The sequence below is a fragment of the Gopherus flavomarginatus genome, chromosome 7 (assembly GCF_025201925.1).
Source record: "Gopherus flavomarginatus isolate rGopFla2 chromosome 7, rGopFla2.mat.asm, whole genome shotgun sequence".
Lineage (NCBI taxonomy): Eukaryota > Metazoa > Chordata > Testudines > Testudinidae > Gopherus > Gopherus flavomarginatus.
This window is the reverse complement of record NC_066623.1, coordinates 95,033,279-95,042,470: the sequence shown is the minus strand read 5'-3', so window position 1 is coordinate 95,042,470 and position 9,192 is coordinate 95,033,279. Positions and strand designations below refer to the sequence as shown.

At 41.2% G+C, this 9,192-nt stretch overlaps 1 protein-coding gene across 4 annotated transcripts in view; it reads right to left on the bottom strand.

The window, feature by feature from the left end:
- NEGR1 (neuronal growth regulator 1) overlaps positions 1-9,192 on the bottom strand; it is a 740,339-nt gene that overhangs the window by 132,896 nt on the left and 598,251 nt on the right. The window lies entirely within an intron of this gene.

Genomic DNA, 9,192 nt, shown 5'->3' with positions numbered 1-9,192 from the left:
AACCACTGGAAAGTCTGATTTAATAATCAACATGGGCTGAATTCTGCCCTCAGATTTGCACCCACATCTATTACTGAGATCAACTGAAAATGCACTTGTGAATCTCAATGCAGAATCTGGGCCATTCAGTAAATGCTCATTTTCAAGACTGGGCAAACACTGACAACTCAATTTCTCATAGTTTCAACAGTGCCAAAGTGCAGACCAGAATTTTACGATATGGGCTTTTACTAGCTTCTAACACAATACTGACTATGATCTTGATTCTGCATTCTGAATGTAACCAAAACTCCCAGTCAAGTCAAAGGCAGTTTTATATGCACAAGCAGTGAAGGACTGAGCCTTTGGACATATCTATAATATGCAAAGCTGAAAAGAAAATTACAGTTTACTAAAAGACTTATGTTACCTTACATCACATCTTGGTACAGTCTCTGATTCAGGAAAGCGTCCCTATTTAGGACAACTTTTAAGCATGTGAATTTTAAGTCAATGGATCTTAACCACTTGAATAAAGTTAAACATGCTTAAGTGATGTCCTGAAGTGATGGATTTAAGCATGTTCTTAAATGTTTTCCAGAACCAGGGCCATAATTATTCCCTTATTACCATACAGCCATGCTAAATTATCCCTTGTTTCAATCAGATGGTATTTCTTTTAAAGGAGAATAGCAAACTAAGTATGAAATCTTGCATTTTGATATGTCTACAACTAATTATTCTCTTTGATAAAACCCCAGAATCTCAAAATTTTGAAGAAAAAAAAAGCAGTGATACTAAGTATTCCTACAGCTGTGCTTGTCGCACTGAAGTGAATTTTCCTCCAGATGTCCACATGCAAATACTTAAGTTTGTTTTCTATTTTTGTAAGTACTGTTTATTTTAAACTGAACACAATAAAGTGAAACAAACAAACAAAAAGAATGTGAAACTGTATTAAAACTGAGAAAATGTCAAGTTCTTAGGAAATACAAGATAGTTTTTTTTCTTCTGAAGAATATTTGGAGGCAAGGGCCTGATCCGACATTTTAGACACTAGGTGGTCTTACAAATTACAATTACACAAATCAAGGCTCTTTGAGTCCCCTGAGCCTGAATCTTCATGTTGTCATTTAATTTTTTTTGTTCTTTTTTTTTCCAAGGTATGCCCGTTTTCACTGACACAATCTCTCTTTTAACTTATTTACTCCTTATTTATGAAAAAGAGCGTCATTTTCACAGAGGGGAAAGTTAGTAACTACTAGTTTACTCAAACATTTCCAGTGCTTTATGTGGGGCAGACAGAACACTTACAGTTTTGGCTTTATGGTCTTAACTATTGCTGGATTCTAAACTCTTTTGTTGCCTCAGGTCTCATATATGCCTAAATTCTACTCCTTGGCCTAGCAAAAGGGTCTTGGAATCCCAATCCTGGTGTTACTGGATAGTTATGAGAAAATAAAGAAAAGGTAATAGACTCCATTTTTATTTTCTTATGCATAGCTATTTTTTCACATCATTACGGGTGTATGTTTCATGCTAAGTTTTGGGGAAAGTAATGGAGAAGTTACAGTAACAATGTTACAAATCATGAAGTCTCTAAATAGGTTCATGAAAAACATGTTTTATTGCATAATTTGATTATTTAGCTACTGTCTATTCCCCCTCACTTCCCTATAACAGTCCTCCTTACGCCCTAGGCTGCTTTCCTCCCATTCCCCCCCCCACTAACATCTTAGGGTCAGATTCTGATCCTCTTACACCCCACTTAACGTCCTCCCACTTCACGTTGTTTCAAAGTTATCTCGTTTAAAGTTGTGCAATGCTCCCTTATAATGTCGTTTGGCTGCCTGCTCTGTCCATTGCTTGTAAGATTCTATGGAAGAGCAGCGACTTTACAAGGGAGCATTGCACAAGTTTCTCTTCTCCGCCTCCTTCCCCTCTATCCCAGTGCTTTCCCCACTGCCAAATAGCTCTTTGGTGGCACTTACAACTTTCTGGGAGGGAGAGGGAGGAGTGGGAAAGCACTGCTTCTCCGCTCCTCCCCGCTCCCTCCCAGAAAGTCCTAAGCGCAAAGGGCTGGGAGGGAGGGACAGGAGTGGGGAAGCATCGAGTCACCACTTCTCCTCCTCCCTCCCAGAAAGTCCTGAGCACCGCTAAATAGCTTTTTGGTGGCACTTAGGACTTGCTGGGAGGGAGGGAGGGGCAGGAGCAGGGAAGCGCCAGATCTCTGCTCCTCCCCCTCTCTCCCAGAAAGTTCTAAGCTTGAAGCGCTGGGAGGGAGGGGGAGGGGCGGGGAAACATTGCATCTCCGCTCCTCTCCTTCCCTCCCAGGAAGTCCTAAGCACTGCCAAACAGCTGTTTAGCAGCACTTAGGACTTTGGGGGTGGGGAAGGAGCGGGGAGGTGGCTGCTCCAGAGAGGAGGTAGAGGGAGGGTGGGAAGAGGTGGGCCTGGAGTGGAGCGGGGACAGGAAGAGGTGGGCCTAAAGCATCCCCCGGAAAAGTCAGCACCTGTTCTTCTCCGGGGAAGCTGCTGCTGCTGAGAAGGTGCTTCCTAGTGTCCTTACCTGCAGCAGGCTGTGCCTGTGTGGGGCAAGCCGGGGCACTTCGAAACCACAGTACAGTACAGTACCATACAGTATATAATGCCTTTTGTCTGTCCCCAAAAAATTTCCTTGGAACCTAACCCCCTGCATTTACATTACATCTTATGGGAAAACAGGATTAGTTTAACATTGTTTCACTTACAGTTGCATTTTTCGGGACCATAACTACAACGTTAAGTGAGGAGTTACTGTATTGGGCAGTGCCTTACCTCACAAACAGCTGACTTCAACAGGACTATTTGTAGTGTATTCAACATGTAGTGTACAATTCAACATGAGTAAAGGTATTTGAATCTGAGCTGTAAAGTTTTACAGGATACCTTGCTGCCATTTCTTTACCTTTAACCTGGTACTGCACAAGTGGACTAATGCCTGGGAATCTACAGTAAGTTCACCTCTAGATTTCTTGTGCTTCTACAAGTGTATTGTAGATCTGCTCTCTTCTAGCTTCCTGTACAGTCCTACCGACTGTTTTCTTCATTCCATTCACCTTTCCACTCTCTCAACCTCTTGAAGGTAAATATTCCAAAGTTTAAAAGTCAGATTTAACCCCCCTCCTCCATGACAGTCAAAGCATCTATGAGAAACCATCATTGCTATGAAACAAGATTCCTATATTAGGCCTGTGTCACATACTATTGAAACTGAACTGAAATTACAAAAATTAAACATTCAATAACTAGATCAAAGCTGAAATTCCTGTACAGCAATTACAAATTATTGACAAATTATATAAATGTGCTTACATATGGACCCCTAGTGAAAATTAATTTAGTGGTTTCATCCTTCACTTTAAAGGACTTTTATCCATCTGAGATCACTATGTGCTTCATTGATGTAGCAGTGTTGGTCCCAGGATATTAAAGAGGTAAGGTGGGTGAGGTTGTAATTTTTATTGTACTACCTTCTGTTGGTGAGAGAGACAAGCTTTGAGTTTACAGAGCAATGCGTAAGCGCCACCAAATAGAAGTTGGTCCAATAAAAGATATTACTTCTCCACTATGCGCTTCAACAGAACTGAGCAATCTCTGCTCAGAAGCAGAGCACTGCAGCAGAAGTGCGGCAGGTTGGATTTAAAGTACATTGCTATCACTACGTGGAGAACCTTGTTCATCATGCCTAGCATGACATGCATTCTTGTGTAGAAGACCAATAAAAGGCGTATACATCCCTTAAGCTATCGTCTAAGTGGGACTAAATTGTGTACAGGACTTGAGCTGGTCCTCTGCATAGGCTGAATTTTACCTCTGAGTTCTAGGCACTGTTGTTCCTGCAAGTTCATGAGCGCAAAACCAATCTACTTTCAAGTACATATTCTGCAATAATGCAACCTGTAAAAAGTAAAGCCACATATTTTTCGTATCTATTCCCACACCTGTAACTATCACCTGCTGTATTACAGCATCATTGATTTTGTTTCTGCTACACTAACACTACTGACTAATGCATGCCTGACACTTTGTTGTATTTATTAAATAATGAATTGAACTAATTGGTGAGGTATTAGATTGTACTTCCTACTCGAGTGTTTGACACCTCTCCCACTTAACTCTAAAATGCTCTTGCTACAGCTCCAGTCTTTCCTTCAGCACCGTAATGCTATACCTGGTTGTCCTACTCACATCCAGTTATGACTTTGCTCAAGAAAGAAGTATCCCTTGTACAGGATATCCCCTAAAGATATACCATACCAAAGGTTATACCATTGACATCATGGTTGCAAAAAAAGTCCTCGGATTTATTTTTCAAATAGACCATTCTGTAATCTTTTCCATTTAGCCAGTTTCTGCAAGGAATCTAAGGCATTTATGAACTGGTGATTTGGAATGCCTTAAAAAGATTTTCTTAGCAGTCAAAATTCCAATTCCTCAAAGAATTTTTACTATTATTATTACTGGCTTTTCCGTGACATTATTTTATAGAATCTGAATATCTCACAAGCAATCAATTGTTCCTAAAACAGGGGGTGTGAGGCTGGGAAACATTATCATCCCCATTTTACAGACAGAGGATGCAGGCAAAAAAGGGAATTAATTCTTCATTCCAGAAAAAAATTATTCTCCCAAGTTATATGGGAAGTCTGCTGGGATCAGAAGAGAAATTCTCATGTTCTAGTTCAGTGCCTTAACAAGACCATCCATCCTCCCATCATCATTTATTAATCATGGAATCTTGGAAGCTTCACACAGAATGCACAATTCTGGTTTAAAAAATTAGTTATCTAGTGTGAGGGTTAAATTTTCAAAAGTGACTTTGAGCACTTAAGAACCTCAGTCCTATTGAATTCCATGAAATGTAGGTTCTTAAGCGTCTATGTCATCACTTTAGAAAATGGGACTTGAGCTCCTAAGTCACTTAGATAATTTTGAAAACTTAACCCATAGTCTCTATTTTTCTTAAAATTTCAGTAAAACTCTCGCCACATAAGTACTTAAACCATTTTATCCCAGTCAAATTATATGTCAATATAATCTGAATAGTTTTATGCATAGTGTCAGGGGATACTAGTAACGATGGTCAATATGTTTCTGTGATTGAAAAGGCCATCCGGGTGCCAAACTACTGTAGGCTAGATAAACAAACTTGCCTCACTGTTGTCTCAAAAACTGAAGAACAGAAACTAGTCTCAAAGGTTTTCATTCAAACTTGGAAGAGCAGTAAATTCAATTTTTTCAAAGGAAGAAGGAACTTTAATTGATACAATTCATAGCTGAGATGAAGACTTGAAATTATACAAAATGAATACGGGTATTCACAGAGAAAAAGAATACTAAAGAACAAATAAAGAATACTATTATAAATGTATATTTTGGATCAATTTTTCCCTCACAAAATAAAGAACAAAAGTTAAAAATCTTTTGAGCGATTTAATCATTTAGAGACACATTTACAAAATCTCACATTGTGTTTTAGTTCCTTTAGGCAGTGGTGTGGGATTATAGGAAAATCACTTCAGCACAGATAAATGTAATGGTGATAGCTCATGAAAAACTCAACTGGTAACAAGCGGTAAACTGAAAATAATAGCTGTGCTAAGTCTTATTGTAATTAACTTATTAACTCATCCTATGTATTTTTCGTGTGGACTTTGTTTCTGCATACAATTTTCATCTTTATATCAGAGTTGACCCACATGGGTGAGGGTGAAGAAATACTAAGTTATAGCAATATTTCACCTGCTATATATATTTTTGTTTTGTTTTGGTGACAGGGTAGTTAGACTAATAACTGATAAAGTCTCTAGGTTCCATGTTTTGCCATGAATATCAATCTTTCTGCAGTAAAAAATTATTACTTTACCAAATATTTTCTAACCTAGCCTATTAATAACACTGTTTAATGTATGTTGATATTAGAGGATCCTTATGAGTAGTTCAGCATTGTGTCAGAGGATTACAAAGAGAAATTAAGTGGGTTTTATCCAACTGCCTAAACTGTGAACAAGAAACCCTTCAGTACAAACAGAAGTTACCTCTGAGCAATGTGTATTTATTCTGAAGTAACAAAAATTTTTGAATTTCAATTCAACATTAAAACATTAAAAACAAATTCCCAATTCCCCCTCTTATTTGTTGCACTTGGTTACATTATGCATCATGTCTAATGTATAATAGCATAGTCTATTATGATGGATACTGTTCCTTTTGTGAGGCAGATTTATAAGGTTAGGAATTTTCAGACAATTGAGCAATGTGACTGGAAGAATATCCCTATTCTTTATACAGTTGTTTGGATGATCGATTCCCTAACTAAAGACATATTTAATGCAAGTTTTTTTTTGAGGGGGCATTATTTTATGAAGCATCACAGCTACTCAGTTTATTATAGATCTCCATGCATTATGCTGAAAGTACACTCAAATAACAGTAGACACCAAAACATACGTCTGGCCTCAGTTTAGCCTGAAGACCTCTGACCTGCATTCAGGATACACACAAAACAAGTTGGCATATATTTTCAAAAGTGGCTAGTGATTTGGTGTGCTCCAAGTTTTGGGTTCCCAACTTGAGGCACCTTAAAGGGACTTGGTATTCAGAGGGCAGGTGCTAAGCACTTCGTGAAAATCAAGTCCCTTTAAGTTGTCTCAAGTTGGGCACCTAAAACCACTAGTCATTATTGAAAATATGGGTTATGATAAAAAGCTTATAAATGGAGCATCATGGCCCAGCCATAGCCCCTCCAGTAGGAGACACTCCAGGGAGACACACATACATCCATCAATGTAGGTTATACCATCCTACACCAAACGGTGCATCTTAGCTGCTAATGGCAGAGATTGTATCTCTTGGGCAAACAGCTCTTTCAAGATGGATCAGATGAGGGAGAGCAAGTTGTGCTGAATTGTGGCATTTACAAAATACCATGCTTGAGGAGTTGGGTGGGGACAGAAGTAAGTTCCTTGTTTTTCTGGTAGTAGTCCCCCTTTTGTGATAGAGCATTGGCTTTCCAATTTTGGTTTCCTGGGTGATAGGTAATTGTAAACTCAAATCGGGAGAAGAACTAGGCCCACCTTCATAATTTTTGGTTCAAAGCTTGAGCCTTGTGGAGGTACTCAAGGTTCTTATGGTCAATAAAAACCTGTACTGGATGCAGAATCCCTCAAGGTGGCAAAGCCATTCTTCTACTGCAGTTTTGATTGAGAGCAGCTCTTTGCCCAGGATTTCATAGTTCATCTCTGTGGGGATGAGTTGTTTGTGACTGTGTTGCTGCCAGGGCCATGTTAGATGTGCCTACTTCCACTATAAATGGGCAGATGAGGGAGGGATAGCTCAGTGGTTTGAGCGTTGGCCTGCTAAACCCAGGGTTGTGAGTTCAATCCTGGAGGGGGCCATTTAGGGATCTGGGGCAAAAATCTGTCTGGGAATTGATCGTGCTTTAAGCAGGGGGTTGGACTAGATGACCTCCTGAGGTCCCTTCCAACCTTGATATTCTGTTCTATGAACACAATGTTTATGAAATGTTGCAGGGACCACTGGTTAAGCCAAACAGCATTACTAAGTATTCAAAGCCCTTACCAAGTATAAAAAATGGTCTTCCATTTGTCCCCAGGCCCTGTGCAAACTAGTTTATATTTCTCCTGAAGATCTAGTTTAGTGAAGATCCTGGGAATCCTCAAGTGATCCCACAATTCTGGTATGAGGGGCATGGGTACTGGTTATGAATAATCACCTGATTTAATATGTGATTGTCTATGCAGAGGCATAGTGACTCATCCTTTTTTGCACAAAGAGGACTGGTGACCCTGCTGGAGAGGTGGATCTCAAAATGAAACCTTTTGTCAAATTTTCCTGGATATACACATGTAGCCCCTCCATCTCTGATTCAGACCTGGTGTATATTCATCTGTAGCACAGTTTTGCCTGAGGTTGTAACTAAAACGGTTGCTCACCTTTGTAACTGTTGTTCTTCGAGATGTGTTGCTCATATCCATTCCAGTTAGGTGTGCGCGCGCCGCGTGCACGTTCGTTGGAAGATTTTTACCCTAGCAATACTCGGTGGGTCGGCTGGGTGCCCCCTGGAGTGGTGCCGCCATGGCACCGGATATATACCCCTGCCGACCCAACCACCCCTCAGTTCCTTCTTGCCAGCTACTCCGACAGTGGGCAAGGAGGGCGGGTTTGGAATGGATATGAGCAACACATCTCAAAGAACAGTTGCAAAGGTGAGTAACTGTCTTTTCTTCTTCAAGTGCTTACTCATATCCGTTCCAGTTAGGTGATTCCCAAGCCTTACCTAGGCTGTGGGGTCGGAGTGAGATGTGGCGGAATGCAAAACTGCTGAGCCAAAGGCTGCATCATCTCTTGACTGTTGAACCAGAGCATAATGCGAAGCAAGGGTGTGGACTGAGGACCAGGTAGCTGCGCGACATATCTCCTGGATAGGTACACGAGCCAGGAAGGCGGCAGATGAAGCCTGAGCCCTGGTAGAATGTGCGGTGATGTGACTTGGGGAAATATGAGCCAAATCATAACAAGTGCGGATGCACGCCGTCACCGAAGATGAGATCATCTGAGAGGAAACAGGTAGGCCTTTCATTCGGTCTGCTACTGTGACAAAGAGTTGGGGCATTTTACGAAACGGTTTTGTCCACTCAATATAAAATGCGAGCGCTCTACGAAAGTCCAGGGAGTGCAATTGTTGCTCCTGTCGCGTTGAGTGTGGCTTCGGGAAGAAGACCGGGAGAAAGATGTCCTGGTTACCATGAAAGGCCGAAACCACCTTAGGGAGGAAAGTTGGGTGTGGTCACAACTGCACCTTGTCCTTGTGGAACACAGTGTACGGCGGATCCACCGTAAGAGCCCTAAGCTCGGAGATTCGTCTGGCCGATGTAATGGCTATGAGGAAAGCTGTCTTCCAAGACAGGTATAGTAGCGAGCAGGTTGCTAACGGCTCGAATGGGGGAGACATAAGTCTGGTTAAAACCAGCTTGAGGTCCCAGGTCGGGGCTGGGCGGCGTACTTGAGGGTACAAGCGCTCCAAGCCCTTGAGGAACCTCGAAACCATAGGGTGTGAGAACACAGAACGGCCACCTTCGCCTGGGTGGAAGGTAGAAATGACTGCCAAGTGTACCCTCAGTGATGATACTGCTAGGCCCTGCTGTTTGAG